Source organism: Epinephelus lanceolatus, chromosome 10 (assembly GCF_041903045.1).
Source record: "Epinephelus lanceolatus isolate andai-2023 chromosome 10, ASM4190304v1, whole genome shotgun sequence".
NCBI classification, from domain to species: Eukaryota; Metazoa; Chordata; class Actinopteri; order Perciformes; family Serranidae; genus Epinephelus; species Epinephelus lanceolatus.
Window position 1 is genome coordinate 13,778,437 of NC_135743.1, and position 16,101 is coordinate 13,794,537.

General features: G+C 41.6%; 1 long non-coding RNA gene across 1 annotated transcript; it reads left to right on the forward strand.

Moving 5' to 3' along the window:
• The first annotated feature begins 982 nt into the window (after positions 1–982).
• On the forward strand, positions 983–11,536 carry LOC117265530 (uncharacterized). The gene is made up of 3 exons (XR_004502417.2): positions 983–1,159; positions 1,255–1,309; positions 11,138–11,536. It is a non-coding gene; the product is annotated as an uncharacterized LOC117265530 (long non-coding RNA).
• Positions 11,537–16,101: the final 4,565 nt, after the last annotated feature.

Genomic DNA, 16,101 nt, shown 5'->3' on the forward strand with positions numbered 1-16,101 from the left:
TCATAATGAGGCTTTTGGTAATCTATTAATCACAAATAAAGGACATGTATAAACTGTAGTTAGAGAATGAATGGGTGCCTTCCTCAGCAGTGTTGATAGACCACATAAAAATGCCCAGTTGTGTAAATACTCTGACCCCATCCTGAAATTATCATCAATCCACTGATCCCTAATTTTAGATGTAGTTTGGTGTGCAACCATTTAGGAAGATTTGTCAGATGAAAGCAGAACGCTGTGTTTACTGTTGTTGGCATGGCAAAGTAGCTTTCATGCATGCGTTTACTGCTCTACATGTTGTATCTGTGAGCCTTGCATTGATTTCACAAGTCAGCTGGCACCTCAAATGTATTTATGACCTGGATTTAAGGAGTTAAAGTGGAATCTAATAATGATATAGTGTCAAAGTGGGTAATGGGAGAGATGGATAATGAATGTTCTTGTAAAGCTCTTGGGCGCCACTCTCAGGCCTCTACAGTTACTGCTCCACATGCCCACAGTGGCACAAGACACTGTAATACAATATTAGGCCTAAGACAAATGAAAGTGATTTTATTGTGTTCAAGCAGAAAAACATTCATTTGTCCACAACTCAGTGAAACAGTATTCACTACATCAATGAAAGCATAACACTTAAAACACCATCTGCATACATTTGAAAATAATGACATGGGCTGATAAATATATTAAATAAATGACTATTTTTTCGTATATTCTTATAAAGGCTAAGTTAATAAATATTAAAACTACTTTTGTTATTATATGAAAGCTATATGGGCTAGTATTTCAACTGTGATAAAGCACTACTGTTGTAGAACAATAACTTCCTTCCGTTAGCTGCAGTAACGTTACTACTGACAAGCGAAGAAGAGATTCGGCGCCATTTTTGATTGACCGTTGGTTCTAAACAAATACAACTCATCCCCTTTCCATTGGTAAAACTCGGCTTTTTATGACTTAACACCCACCTGCCGTTGATTTTACCCCACCTAATAAGTTGCTAGAAAGGCTGACTTCTTCTCGTTGCGCTCGCATTAACAATATGATTTACCTAGCTAATTAAATAAATACCTAATTGACAGATGGTGTCCGGTTTCCGTTGGTAGCCATCAACGACCGGTGCTAGCTAACTTAAACAGTGTGCTACTTTCCCAGCAGCAAGGTGAGCGACAGGTGAATGAAGTTGGATATTTGTGGTATTTTTGTCAAGACTTGTCCGACCAAACGAAGACTATAACATATGGAAATATTCCCCAGGTTGCCGATAAAGACCTCAAGACGTTGACTCTGCTACTGTGTTTCTTCAGGATGTGTAAGTAGACAGTTTTGGCTAAAGGCTTAATCGGCTAGCTAAAGCTTCCATTCTGTCAGTTGGTCTCTTCTGACCCCTAGTGACCAAGATGACAGTTACATGAAAGCTTCTAAACAGAAGTTCTTGGGGTTTCCTGGCTTTGTTTGAGATATTTTAGATTTCTGTCACATCTTGAGACACTGGAGGAAAGAATACAGTCTATATCACAGAATAGATTTACATGCAAACAATTTCTGAGGCCTCTGAGACATGCATGTTGTGTGATTCCTCTAAATTGACCCACATGTTAATTTGAAACATTTTGTATTTCAGTTAATTTTACGCTAATCTGGCTTTTGGTAAGTTGATACAGTGTAACGTTACTCAGTTGCACAGGCTCATATTTGCCACCAAGAGATTTATTTCCTCAAGTCAGATATTGCATTAATTTGGAGGTTGAGGTCCCAGATCCTGTCTCAGTTGTGCTTGTAGCATATCTATTGAAAGTAAAATGCTTCAGCCAGTAGTGGTAAGTAACTGAGTACATTTGCTCTTACTGTACTTAAGTCCAATTTTGAGGTACTTGTACATTGCTTGAGTATTTCCATTTTTTTTCTTTATACTTATACTCCACTACATCTTAGAGGGAAATATTGTACTCTTTACTCCACTACATTTAGTTACTTTGCAGATTCTGGTTAATAATGTGCACCTTCACCTTTGGTACTTTATATTTTGATGCTAATACTATTGTACCTTTTGCTGAAAGGGAAACTATGCCCATTTTTAAAATTCATATATGTTGTTCCTATGGTATAAGGCAGTCTAAAAATATTAGTTAACACGAACAATTCTCTCCCAAAGCCAAAAGTAGAGTGCTAAAACTGAAAATTGTGATGTCATGGGTATAAAGTCCGGAGCTGCTCCACAGACAACGACCAGGGAGAGATGTTCTCAAAGACACTGAGAGCACCCAGGGAAATATTTTGAGTATGTGGGTACATTTTCTGTTTCAGATCTTAAAACACTACAATAGAATAAAGCTCATTGTTTATGAAGCAGCTCCAAACTTTATACTTGATGACATCACAAGTTTGAGACTTACTTCTCTGGTTTCTGACATTGAGAAAGAGTAGCTCATGTTCACAAATATTGATTGAACTTTCCTTGGCCATGGAAAGAACACACTGGAATTCTTAATTTAGGTGGTGTTCCCCTTTATGTAATGAGTGCAGGACTTTTGCTTGTAACAGAATATTTCTACACAAAGGTATCACTATTTTTACTTAAGGATCTCAGATCCACCTTTGGATATAGCCTAGCAATGTCTGTGAAAAAGCATACTGTTACTGATTTATCAACTTCTTATACAGTAGTCTGCCTTGGTGTTGGTATTTTTCCATATTTATGTCACCAGTTTGTGATGATATTTAGCAGTATTTCATGTATTTGATAGTGTTTGTACCATCTGAAGGCGAGGTTTACTGTAACCTGTATGAGATTTTGAGGATAGAATAGAATAGGATTCTGAGATTCAGCCAAAGAGGTATTTGGTGTTGTGGTGTCATTGCAAAAAAAACAGAGCAGTTATGATAAAATCAGCAACTCCTGGCTGCTGTTAAAACAGTTCTCACTTGTTACCACTTGGTGCCGCTCTCTTTCAACTATTGTACTTTCCAAGCCTGTCTGAACAGCTTCATGGTGTGCTGCAGTACTTTAACACAAATGGGGGCTTTTCCTATTATAGCTTATTGCAGAAATCATCCAAGGCCAGTTTGTGTCATGATTTTCAGTGCTCTGACTCATGATGCTCAGCTGATGATACTAAATTCCTCCTCTCACATTTGTAGTTAGGTTGCTGAATGTCTTTTTCTGTCTCTTGCAAATCAGCTTTCCTGGTCGAGGCTCATCATGTGGTGATGGATTTCTGTTCTGGACTAGGACAGAGAGTGCAATGGGTTTGGAGAGTAAACTCATAAGTGGCTAACACATCTGGGAATGAGAAGAACTTCATTAGCTTTTGATTTATGAATCCAGAGAGGGGAAAGATAATGATTATTGGATCATTGACCTCGGTCTCTCCATCATTGCTCTTACAGTTACTGCCTAATTGACATTGGTCTCTATCAGTGTCCTTGCCATTACTGCCTTCCTCTTCTCTGTCTTCATTTTCTTCTTTCTCCATCTGTCTTCCTCTTCTTGGATCTCAGTTGTCCCAGTACTCACCTCATGTCGCCAAGAGACATATACATTTTCTATGTTTGCAGTGACCCACATTAGCATTTTTTTGGCAGGTGGCTGTTACTGTAATTCAACTGGCAGCAGAGTCATGCTGACTGGCAGCCATATGTTAAGTCAGATGCGCTTGCTCACACGCAACCAAACCTCACTGTACACAACCACAGATTCCTGCACAGAGGTGGAACTGGAGTGAGAGCCAAAACAAAAACACACACACACACACACACACACACACACAGACTGTTTCACACCACTGGGAGTTATGCTGGAGCCCATTAACGTCAGGCATAAAATCGAAATTTGCATCATGCTGCTGTAACAACACAATTTAAATCAATGCACAGTAGATAATTTTTACAGCTTTTACAAACTACTCCTGCAGAGAGAGTGCATATTGAATACAGTTGTACAGCAGCTATAATTCTCTCTAGTATTCCCACCAAAGACTCTGACATTAATTAGCTATTTAATGATAGTCTTAAAGGTCCAGTGTGTAGGATTTAGGTACTCATCTACAGAGATCACCATGTTGCACCCCCATGTTTCCAGACAACAGACAAAGCAAACACTGGCTCTAGATTAGGGCTGCCAGGATTAGTCGACTAATCGATGACTAATCAACTATTAAAATAATTGGTGACTATTTTAGTAGTCGACTAATCGGTTTGAGTCATTTTTCATAGAAAAGAACTATAAAAGTACCCCAAAATACTTTTACTGCAGCTTCTTACGTTCAGATATTGGCAGCTTTACACACTCTCCCGTGACAGTGAACTAAAACCTTTTGGCGTAAGTATGAAACAAGACATTAGATGACATAATTTTGGGGTTTGGGCGAGACAGACCGACATTTTTCAACATTTTAACACATTTTTCGATTAAATGATTAGTCGACTAATCGAAGAAATAATCGACAGATTAGTTGACAATGAAAATAATCGTTAGTGGCAGCCCTACTCTAGATAGGGCCTTTTTAATACTGCATTGAAAACTACAATCTGTGCAAAATCCCTCTGATAATAACCATCATTTGATATGACAAAAACATGCATGACATTCAAGTATCTCTGACAAAGTTATCATAAACATATGCTGAATCTATTGATACATAACAGAGATGATTTATTTTGTAATCATGCCCTGAGTGAACTTGCTATATGGTCCCAAGCAGTCCGTTTAAATCACTGGGTCTCTTTGTTTTGGAGAGGACAAGACCTCTGTGGGTAATTCGGCTCCCAGTAAAAACCTCCTGAATGTCTGGATCCTCAGTTATCAGATGAAATAGGTGAACACACAGCAGAAGTTCTGGGCTAGTAGCCTGTCTGTGAGGTGCCAAACAGCGCAGGAGAAACACTGATTTGTAGCATGTAACTGCTTTATTCAAGGTTTTGGAGGGGTTTATTTGTCTTCCCATGAAAACTAGGGATGCACCTTTGTCTTGGCTGAACATCGGTATCGACTGATATTCGCCTTGTTGACTGCCATCAGCCTATCAGCAAATAAGATGACATTCACCAATGGCAACAGCCAAAGTTTTACTGTTGTGTCACATCCTTTTTGCACAGGCTATAAAGCAGAGCACGAAGCTAATGGCCACAAACTTAAAGGGGCAATAAGCGAAATTCATCATTTCTCGGAGCCCTAGGCCCTCCCTCCCTCTAAAAGGCTACAGCCAGTGAGCAATGGCAGCGCGTATTTTCCAAGTGTAATGGGGGAGTCAAATGTCTGTTGTAATTAGTGTTACTGTAACGTTAGGCACATGTTGCTATGTCGATTCAGTTAAATTTAATGTTACAATCGTAGCATGGGTTAATGTCCGGAGCTTGGTCCCAGCAATGGGTCAGGCGTTACGGTTGTGTTAGGTGAGTAGCCCAGTAGCCCAGCTAACATTTGCAATTAGCATAGTAAAATGTAGCCCGACGGGCAGCCTGGCGGGCTGTGTTTAGCTATTTCCCTGCCTACTTCAATGATGATGGTACCTGTAATAAATGTAATATATTTGCTGAGATGGAGGTGAGGCTCAGTGACTAGAAGAGCTGGTAGAAGCGCTCCACAGCTCTAAGTTACTCCAGTAGCTGTAGTAGCTCTAGCGCTAACTCCGGGAGCTAACGCTAACGTTCCTACTCTTCTGCGTGAGCCGGAGTCGTGCTCACGGGCTCACGGAGAAGAGTAGGAACGTTAGCGTGGCAGCCGAGTAGTGCTAACGCTAACAGGAAAGCAGGGAAATACCTAAACACAGCAGAGACCAAGAGTGAGTGAAAGACATCGCTAACTGCTAAATTAAGCCAAACTAAGTTGGCTGTTTAGGTTTTGTTTCCTTGCCCCTGTGGCGAGTGAATCTGCCTGTAGTGAAACCGGGCCTAACCGGTGCTTCCTCCTCAGGCTCCACTTTACTCAGCTGCCAGCACAGCCTATTAGCCTCCGCTAGCTTCCCAGCTAACGTTAGCCCCAGCTCTCCGTTTGGATCCAAACGGAACACTGCACTGAGGTTTGTTATTCAGGTTAATGTGGGAAGAAGCAGCGGGTATATGGGGCAGCTGAGTGAAGCTGAGTGAAGTGGAGCCTGCGGAAGAAACACCGGGGCCGTCTGGATGTAATAGTCCGTGGAGAGACTGCGGTGCTCGGCTGCACAGACGAGGAGAGTGGGGTGGGGGGTGGAGAGCAGAGGTAGAGGGAGGTGTGGCTCATGACACACTTTGTTTTGGTCTACAGGTAGTGCTCAACAGCAAACCTAGTGGTGAAACGATTTCGCTTTTTGCTCCTTTAAATTATTGAGTAGATAGAAGACAGTAATAACTGTTCGGCAAAAGGGCTTTGTGATCTCGCTGTTGTGTGACGAGATGGCTAGAAGCAACCAGCGTCCTGAAGACAATAGAAAACATGTTCGGGACAAACAGAGATCTTCCCTGGAACATCCTCAGGATAAAAGGAGGCAGTAAACTCACTATCGCTGCGTCAGAGGACACACCCTGTTATTTCCCTGATATGCTACATTGTAAACAAAAAATCTGCTTTTAAATCGGCAGGAGGAGAGCTAGTTAACATTAGCTGTTAGCAGCCAGTGGCCACAACTACACAATGTTTTCAAGGTTTCAATGAGGGGCTTGATGACTTTAAAACAGTTCAGTTATTTTTTTAATAAATGTGGATGTCTTTGTTCCCCTGGCACAAAAGGGGGAATAAATAACAAAAACATTGGTATCAGCTATTCGCCAAATACTTATTTGAAACATCAGTACACATATTTGAAATTGAAGATAAATTGGACTCTAGGGTTTACGACTAGTTCTTTGATGCATATTTGATGATTACTCCATGTTATATTAAGATTTTCTGGTCTAAATTTGAGAATTACACCACCAGAACATATTCCAAGCTGCATGTGTGGTATATCAGGGGCAGCAGCAGTAAATGGACTTTGAACTGACGTTTAATGTTCAGTGTGCCGAGTTTCCCTTTCAAAGCAAATGCAATAAAAAGTTTAGGATGAGGAGCAAAAGGAATGCCTGGGCGTACTACATTAGTTGGCATGTCAATGGGATATTTTGCCTGCTGGATGATCAGTAAATCAATGTCAGACATAGAGCCTGGCTGTGTGGATGGATAGATGGAGGGCAGTCGGAGACCATAGCACGAGTGTGTTACATATCATCATCGCAGTACAGTAGATGTGATTTGTGGATAAGTTAGACGGTAGTGACAGTGTAGTGCTAGCAGACGAGCCTGTTTTCTATCTGTCACCAGGTGCTCCTGTAACGTCACTCGTGCTGTGTTTGGCAGCAGCTGTGTCAACATGTTACACCTACAGTACAGTTATTGTGATGATTTTCTGTCAGTGTGCAATGAATCTTCCCATGAAGAGTGCACAGTTTTGTTATTTCAGTGCTCTCTACGCAGTAACTTGCGGGCAGCAGATTTCTCTTCATGCACACACATTCGTCAGTGTGTTTGTGTGAGTTTGCGTGCGTGTGCTGCAGCCAGTAGGTTTTTTACAAGGTATGCTTACTCCACCCCTGTTTCCCCAAATCACAGTCCTCTGCAACCGATCAAACGACACCACAGCACACCTCAGCCAGTGCTGCACCGTGTCCAGCAATGACATGCTGGTCTGCGGTATGTGTTGGCCTGGCTGCCGTCTGCAGCTGGTCAAGAGAGGAAAGAGATGGAGAGGGGGAGGAAGGGAGAGAAGAAAAATAGGAAAAGAAAGAGAGGGTGATAAGCTGAACCTCATGTATGCTGTAATCGGATGCAGGCGTTTAAAAAAGCACCACTTAATCTAATTTCTGACATTATTTTTCCTTTAAAAGGGACAGTTTACCCTAAAATCAAAATTGAGCATTTTTCCTCTTACCTGTAGTGCTATTGATCAATCTAGATTGTTTTGGTGTAAGGTGCTGAGTATTGGAGATATCAGCTGTAGATGTGTCTGCCTTCTCTCCAATTTAATAGGACTAGATGGCACTCAGCTTGTCGTGCTCAAAGCGCCAAAAAGAAATAATGACCCGGTTCCTAAAGATAATCCACAGACCTTGTTGTGAGCAGTTTCATGAAGGGACTATTGTCTTTCTACTGAGCTATACCTGCTAACTGTATCACTGCACATTGCACGGACGGAAGCATGCATCTACGAGAGGCTCATGCTTATGACAGCACAAGATGTCAACATTAATGACGTCCTTCTCAGTTGAGCTGTAACATTAGCTAGTTCAGTGGTGCCAGGCAAGCCAGCAGTAAATGCACGCTTCCTTCTGTGCGGTGATTTGGTTGGCAGGTGTGGTTCAGTAGAAAGAAAATAGTTCCTCCGTGAAACTGCTCACAACAAGGTCTGTGGATTATCTTGAGTAACCGGGTCATGATTCCTACAAAGAGATATTGCGGTTGAGGTTTCAAATGTTTTTGGCAATTTGAGCACCAACAAGAGAAGGCAGATATCTCTATGACCAATATCTCCAACAGTCAGCGACTCACACCAAAGCAATCTACAGGTAATATAAAAAATACGTATTTTTGATTTTAGGTTGAACTGTCTCTTTTAAAAGTTGTTAATCTTAAACCTCATTAGATTTTCTCTTTGATTCCCTGGAGGCTCTCTGGGATCACTCGAAGCTTAACGTATTGAATACACTCACCTCCAGGTTTTTCTTTGTGAAGAATCCGTTGATCCATGACAAACACACAGAAGCCGTGAAAGATACATGTTTATCTTAACAAAACAAGTTGTGGGTGAAATGGGCTTATGCCTGCATCTGTGTTTACCCGTGTGTGTTCCTTTGTGCGTTGATGTGTGAGAGTCTGCCTTGACAGTGAGCTGATCCTATAAAAAAAGGAATGAGTCATGGAGCTCTGACAGTTGATCATCCTGTAATGCCTGATGATCCTCCTGGGCGCCTCTCTACACTCTCTCCTCTGCATATAATTCCTATGTCGTAGGCTACATGTGTACATTCTGCACTATATGACCGACATATGTGAACACACCCTGCCTAAATTTGGCATTTGTGTAAAGATTTCAATCATGTTTTTGACAACAGTGTACATCCAGATTTTTGGCAAAAGTTTGGGGAGGGCATGTCTCAGCATGACAGTGTCCCCGTCAACCAAGCGAGGTCCACCCAGACGTGGTTTTCTGAGTGTTTGTGTGGAAGAACTTGTTGTCCCAACATGTTGTGGGAAGTCTGAAATCAGAAGAGTGGAGTCTGTGACAGCAGCATACTAACGACCATGTTTTTGGAATGAGATGCTCAATAATCACATGTGGGTGTAATGTTGCGTTGATAAAGGAGAAGTACTCTGCTGGTGAATACTGCATGGCCCTCAAAATGCAATGATGCAATGTTTAGACCTTCAAGGGCCTCATCAAGCAAACATCAGACAAAGATGACAATATTTTTGCCAGTATCATAGAGGTATTAATTAAATTATATGTCAATTAAATTATATGTCAAGCAAATTATCCGTCAAGCAAGTCTGGCTGCCTACGACATAGCACATATGATTACCATGACTGAGAATCTTCACCGACATAGATTATATGTTTCCGCATTGAGGTCATAGTTAGTGGTGGTGTTGTATATGACAACATCATATATGTATATGTATGTAAATAGGAAGGACCAATAATGAGAAAACACCTCAATGTTACTGTATGTAGTCCAGCACAAAACCATCTATAACTGTGACCTCGGTAATACACATATAGTTGAATTTACACATTTCTGACATGTCAACAAAAACAGAACATTATAAAAGTGATAAAGATAGAAATCATATATTAATATCTGTACATAGTAGTCAAGCGTTTATGTTTACTTGTGTTCAGCATTGTAATCCTTGTTTTAGCTGTATGTCTATTTCTAGGGCTACCCCTTGAAAGTCGGAGACCCCCTTCTTTGGTAGTCAGTTTGCTGTACAGTGTACTTCTAGGGACGTTTTGGTCCCCAGATTTTGCTGCAGAGCGAGCACCCTTGACTTTCATGCTACTCTTCGGTACAGACAGCTGCAGATGTGATGCAGTGGAACAGAGGAGGAGAAACTTTCCACCATAAAGCCCAGTTCAGACCAATGATTAGCGATGCGACAAAACCGTTTTAGAACGTTGCAGAGAAAAGTTGCAGCGAGTGAACTGGCCGGGCTGTGCTTGACTCAAGTCTGCTGATGGTGTCACCTGCAACTCAGCTGGTTAAATCACCAGTGACTGGTTTTAGAATATAAAGCTCGTCACCTGTTTTTTACAGCCAGTCAGCTTGTAGTGAAGTCAGCTGGTTTAGTCAAAATGACCGCAGATAACAAGTTGCAGACGGCAGGTGCTTCATCCCAGCTGAGCTCTCTGTTTCCGTCTCACAGAATGGCAGTGTCAGACGGTGGGTCACTGCTGCTGCTTGTTGTATGGGCTTATGCCCCCACACACATTCTAATCGACTGATTAGCTGCTGCTGGTTATTTATATGATTGCTGCGTATTTATTATGAATACAGTCCATCTGATGCTCATTTTGTTTCAGTTTTTGCCGTTTCATCACTACTACAAATGCACCTGTAGCCAGTATCTCACTATCACTACCCTCATTCATGTTTAAGAAGCTACAAATAATATTCAGCCACAAAACAAGCCTGAAAAGCTGGAAATCAGAACGGAAGTACAGAGAGTTGTTGCATAGAGATGATACACTGTCATTGGTCTGAACCAGCAGGATTTTAGAACGTTGCAGGTTAGCGCATTGGACATAGTTTCCTGTTTCAGCTCATCTCGTTGCGAATCTTTGGTCTGAACTGGGCTCAAGGCTCCGAGATAATATTTTTTCCTCTCTTCTGCTTGGAAGTGGTGAATTTATAGCTGACACATACTTAATAAGATACAGTCTCTGGCCTTTGTTTGATATCTTGTGTTTTCAAAAAGTGTTTCTGATCCGTTCTTAGCACTGCTAGCTTGTTTACTATATTACACAAATGCTGCCGTCACACTGTTAAAACTCCTAAACTTTATATGCCTTTCTCTCCATCTCTGAAATGCTTTGCAGATATTGACTAGTGTTTTTTTTTTTTTTTTGTTTGGGTCAGACTCTTTTAGACTCTCCTTACGTCCACTCTTCCTCTTTGGGTTGTTTTGCAGCACAGGCAATCGTTGCGGATACTGGAATAGCAACTTTGTCTGCACGATTCTCCACCATTAAAGCAGGCTATCACCAAAGGGACGTGCACCTGAAATTCTAGAACAGCTAATAGGAATGCCCCCTCTCTGAAATGACCTGTGTCTCCCATCACAGTCAAGATTTTCTACAGCCCGAAAACAGAGCCAAGAGGAGGTGCAGAAGTCTGTTTTTTTCTCAGACCACTTAAAATTCCAATATGCTTAAAGTTTATATGAGTTTTTCCTCAATGACACTAAAATAAAACTGCTTACCCCAGCTTTAAAGCCTATTCTGAATTATGTTACAGCAGCTATATTAGATCCCAATATTATGTTCCTTTATGCTGATTTTGGTCTGCACCTGTACCCAACTGGTTTTAAAAGTGCACTCTGTCCATGCTTTTCTATTCTTTTCAGTGTTTGGGTGTCCCGTGTCTTTTAGCCAAGTTGAGTATTTGTAATTGAAGATAACAATGCAAAGTCTTATTCATCTTATAAGAGAACTCTTCTCTCTGCTTGAACTTCTCCCACACTCCCACAGTCTTTCTCTTATCATCTATAAACCATATCTTCCATCTTTCTGTCATCTCCCTCAGTCCATCCAGAGGTCAGCGTCAGAGTCTGTAATCAGATTTAATATTACATTCTTCGTCTCCACAAAGACTTCATTCAGCCTACCTCTGGTTTACTGTGGGACCATTGTCCTGCACTTAGTGGAGGAGCAGGGTCATGATGCTCATTGGGATGCTCCCCACAGAGCTGACAGTAGATCTGCAGATGTCTGAGCAGAGAACGTAGATAAATCTTTGACCCCGTTGTGTGCAAGGGAATGAATCATATTTTATAAAATTAGACAAGGAAGCTCGAAGGAAGCTTTCATCCACCTCACCCCCTCCTTTAGTGTCTGACTCAGTGTCTCCACGTCTCTCCGCTCCACTTCTCTTTGATTTTATTTTCCTTAATGGAAGGATTCTCATGCCCAGACATTAAAGGGAAGAGTTTTTGAAGGTCGTTAGTTTGAGTGTCCTGCGCGGCTCAGTGGGCCAAGGTGCCAACCATATACTGTTGATTTCCAGACGTCTTCCCATGACCTTTACTGAATACCTTCCCCTCCCTCTCATGCCTCTGCTGTGGCTTATTAACTTGGAATCTTGACAGAGAAAGATGGGAATTTTCAGATAATTTAAAGTCATATTTAAAAACCTAATTTCTGTATGTGAACATGTGGGTGTGTGTCAGATTGAATTTCAAGCTGGCCAGTGTGGTTTTGATGACGCCTTCTTTCTGCTTTTCTGTCCAGTAAACATTCAAAGTGTTCATGTGTGTGTGTGTCTGCGTGTGTGTGGTATGCCCTCATGTGTACTATTCTTGACCAATGTTTTACAAGAGGCCTCAAAGGTTCCTGGGTGGTCTAATTGCATTTGCCACAGGAGATTGGTGCACTTTGCCACGGTGCGTGTGACTGTTAGACGTGTGTATCACTTTGTGCAGGCTTGCAGGTGTGTGTGGGTGTAAATCAATATCTTTGACAGAGACAGTACAGTATGCGAGGGTGTTTAATGACACTCCCCTGTCATCACACTGTCACACGCATGCTCTTTCTATGAATTTGTGTGCATGTGTGCAGACTATCACAAAGATATGTGCCTCTTTTTTTCCCTATCGTGCTCTCCCGCGGGCATTTTTTCCCCCGTCTACTTTACAATCTAACCCACAATGCACTTGACCCGCGTGGCAATAATTGCCTCAGCCAGAGCACAAATCACCCATCTTGGCTTTTGTGACATACACCCAAGTATGCAGACAAGTACACACACTCCACTCCTCCCTGCACATAAGTCATCTATCAAACTGCAACCTGACTCAGCTGTGGCCCCGGGGCACCTAAACTAACACACAATAGCACCAACGTTTGGTTTCTATTCAGATAGCTACTATGGTTACTTTGTTAGACATCTTAAAAGGGCATCAGATTCCCATTTAACTCTGATGGATGAAGTGCATTAGCTCTGTGTAGGCGTGTGCATTCTATACAGGTGTTTTTTATTTTGTTGGTATGCATGCTTATTATTTTAATCTTTCTACAGCGTGCCCCTGTTTATTTCTTGACTTACAGGGAGTGTAGGAGTGAGGTATGTTTGACCCGCTGTTGCCAAGCTATCTTCTGTTCCTTGTTACGTTTTCTGCAAGGCCAACAACCTGCAGCGATAACGATGTAGTCAGGATGTCAGCAGCAGATATGATGTGTTCACTTTCTTTCTTCAGACCCTCTTGATGTGCTACGTTTTTGAGGAGTTTTCACAGTTTTTTGTGCGCCAGGCAGTTTGTCTGTCCACCTTTCCACACTCATTCAACACTCATCCGTGTTTTATGATCTGCGTGTACAGTGTGAGACTTTGATGGTATGTGTGAAGAGTTCCCAGAATGTGTGTTTTTAGTTTGGTATGTGAATGGGAGTGTGTACATGTGTGTTTTTTACAGGGGTCCGGTGTGGGTCGGGCGTTTTGAAGGGGGCCAGACAGCTGCCTTTTACTGCCCCAGGGGGTAATAAACAGTGAGGGAGGGGTGGTTATTTACCCCTTTTATTAGGGCAGGAGGTAGAGGAGGAGACTTTATTGGGGTCACACTGTAACTACACACAGCTGCAGGGCAAGAAGAAAAATAAAGAAGAGATAGTTTGTTACAAAAAAATTTAAAGAGCAGTTTTAGCATCACTAAATTCCGCTCCCAGGAATCTAGTTTTTACTTGTTGTATAAGTGTATATGTGTGTGAACCCGGGGTCATCCATCGTTTTCCCCAGCCGCCTTTTTCATTTCCAGGTCCCTTAACAGCCCACTCCTTGTTAAGCACATCTGCTGTCAATCAACTGTACCCTGTAATCCAATTGGCATTTCCTGCTGTTAAAGACACGCCCACTGACCTTCGCCCATTTAATGACTGGTCAGGTAGTTCACTGTCCGACTCAAAATGGTCCCAAGTTGACCTCCGTTTGCCTTATCACTCTCCTTAGTTACCATAACAACAGATATTCTACACTGATGTTGTAAAGCTTCAGTTTGTAGGATCATGTAGCAGAAATGGAATAAAAGATTATATGTATTGTTTCTTTAGTGTATAATCACCTGAAAATAAGAACTGTGTTTTTGGTATCTTGGAATGAGCCTTATATGACTACACAGGAAGCGGGATGGAGATTGCCATGTTTCTACAGTAGCCCAAACAGGGCCATTCGCATTTTCGTGTCAGCCACCATTATAGAAGCCCATCTGTGATGAGCAGTGTTGGAAAAATACTGATTTGTAATGTGAAACTGCTTTAGTCCGTGTTTTTACTGGTTTAAATCACCGGCTCCATTTGTTCTGGTGAGGAAGAGACCTCTGTGGATAATTCAGCTCCTGGTGGAATCCTCCTGAGCGTCTGGATCGTAAGTTATGAGGAAAAAGGGTGAGCACGCATTTGCATGTAGTGGGTGGGCTGCCCGTCTCCAATGTGACAATTCAAGTTAGAGAAACACTGATTTGTAATGTGAAAATGTTTTATCCAGTGTTTTTACTGGTTTAAATCACCAGCTCATTTGTTTTGGAGAGACCTCCGTGGATAATTCTGCTCACGGTAAAAAAAAACAACCTAAACATCTGGTTCAGAAAGTAGGTGGGCACAAAATAGCTTCAGTAGCTAGTCTCTGACATGCCAACAGCATCAGAGAAACATTGACTTGTAATGTGAAACTGTGTTATTCATTGATTTTACCAGTTTAAATCACCTGGTCCATTTGTTTTGGAAAGTTAGAGTCTTCTGCAGATAATTCGTCTCCCAGTGAAATCCTCCTGATCAGTGAACACTGATGGAATTTTATTCAGGGGAAGTTTCAGCTGGTTGCACTCCTTACCGCTTTATGCCACTAAATCTCCCTAAATCTAACAAATTAAACCTTTAAGGAATAGGTCAACATTTGGGAAATGCTTTTTCAATTGCTTGAGAGTTTGGTGAGACAATTGATGCCACTCTCATGTCTATATGGTCACAACGGTGAATAGAGCAAGAAGCCAGTTAGCTTAGCTTAGTTTGAAGACTGGAAAGCGGCCTGGCTCTGTATTAATGTACAAAATCCACCTACCAGCACATCTGAAGCTAACTAATTTCACATGTTATATGTCCTTTGTTTAATCCACACAAAAAACAAGTGTAATGATGACAGTTTGCCGTTTTGGGGGGTTATGCACTGGATTGTTTTTTGGCAAGGTACAGATGCAAAACAACCAGGAAAGACCTGGGAAGGTATTGGTCCCAGCCCATGGATGTATGAAAAGAACTGGATACTTAGACTTAGACTTACTTTATTGTCATTCAACAAATACACCATTGGTGCACATATTAAACGAGATTTCGTTACTTTGGCTCATGAGTAGACGCATAATTTGTGTAACTTACAATAAAATAAAATAGAAAACACTGGTATGACTTAAAAAAAGTTTAAAAAAAAAAAATACAGCGTTGAAGGTGGGGGCTCGTTCGTTCCTATGAAAGTCGTTCAGTGGGGCATGGTGAGAGTTCTCAGGTTGAAAATTAACCAGATCTTCCGAATCATTGGGCTCATAGAGCAAGCGCACTAGAGACTTTCATCAGCCAACTGACTAACTTTCGCCAATGGAGCACCTAACGTCAGGTTTAACCCTCTGCTAACTTGAAAGGGAATACATTTTTTGAGTCCCTCACAATGTAAGTCCATGGGGAAAATTCTTTTTGGGTCCAATGGCATCATGTGACGGACCTGCAAGTTGTATTTCCATGGTTTGGCCACTATGCCAAATCGACTGCAAAGGCTGGTGCTGTTCCTGGGGTCTTGTCCCAGCCAAGAAATCCCCCTATATTAAACAATGAACTGTCACTTTACACTAGTGTCAAATTTTCTGTACACACGAGGGTGGTATCAATGTTCTCATCT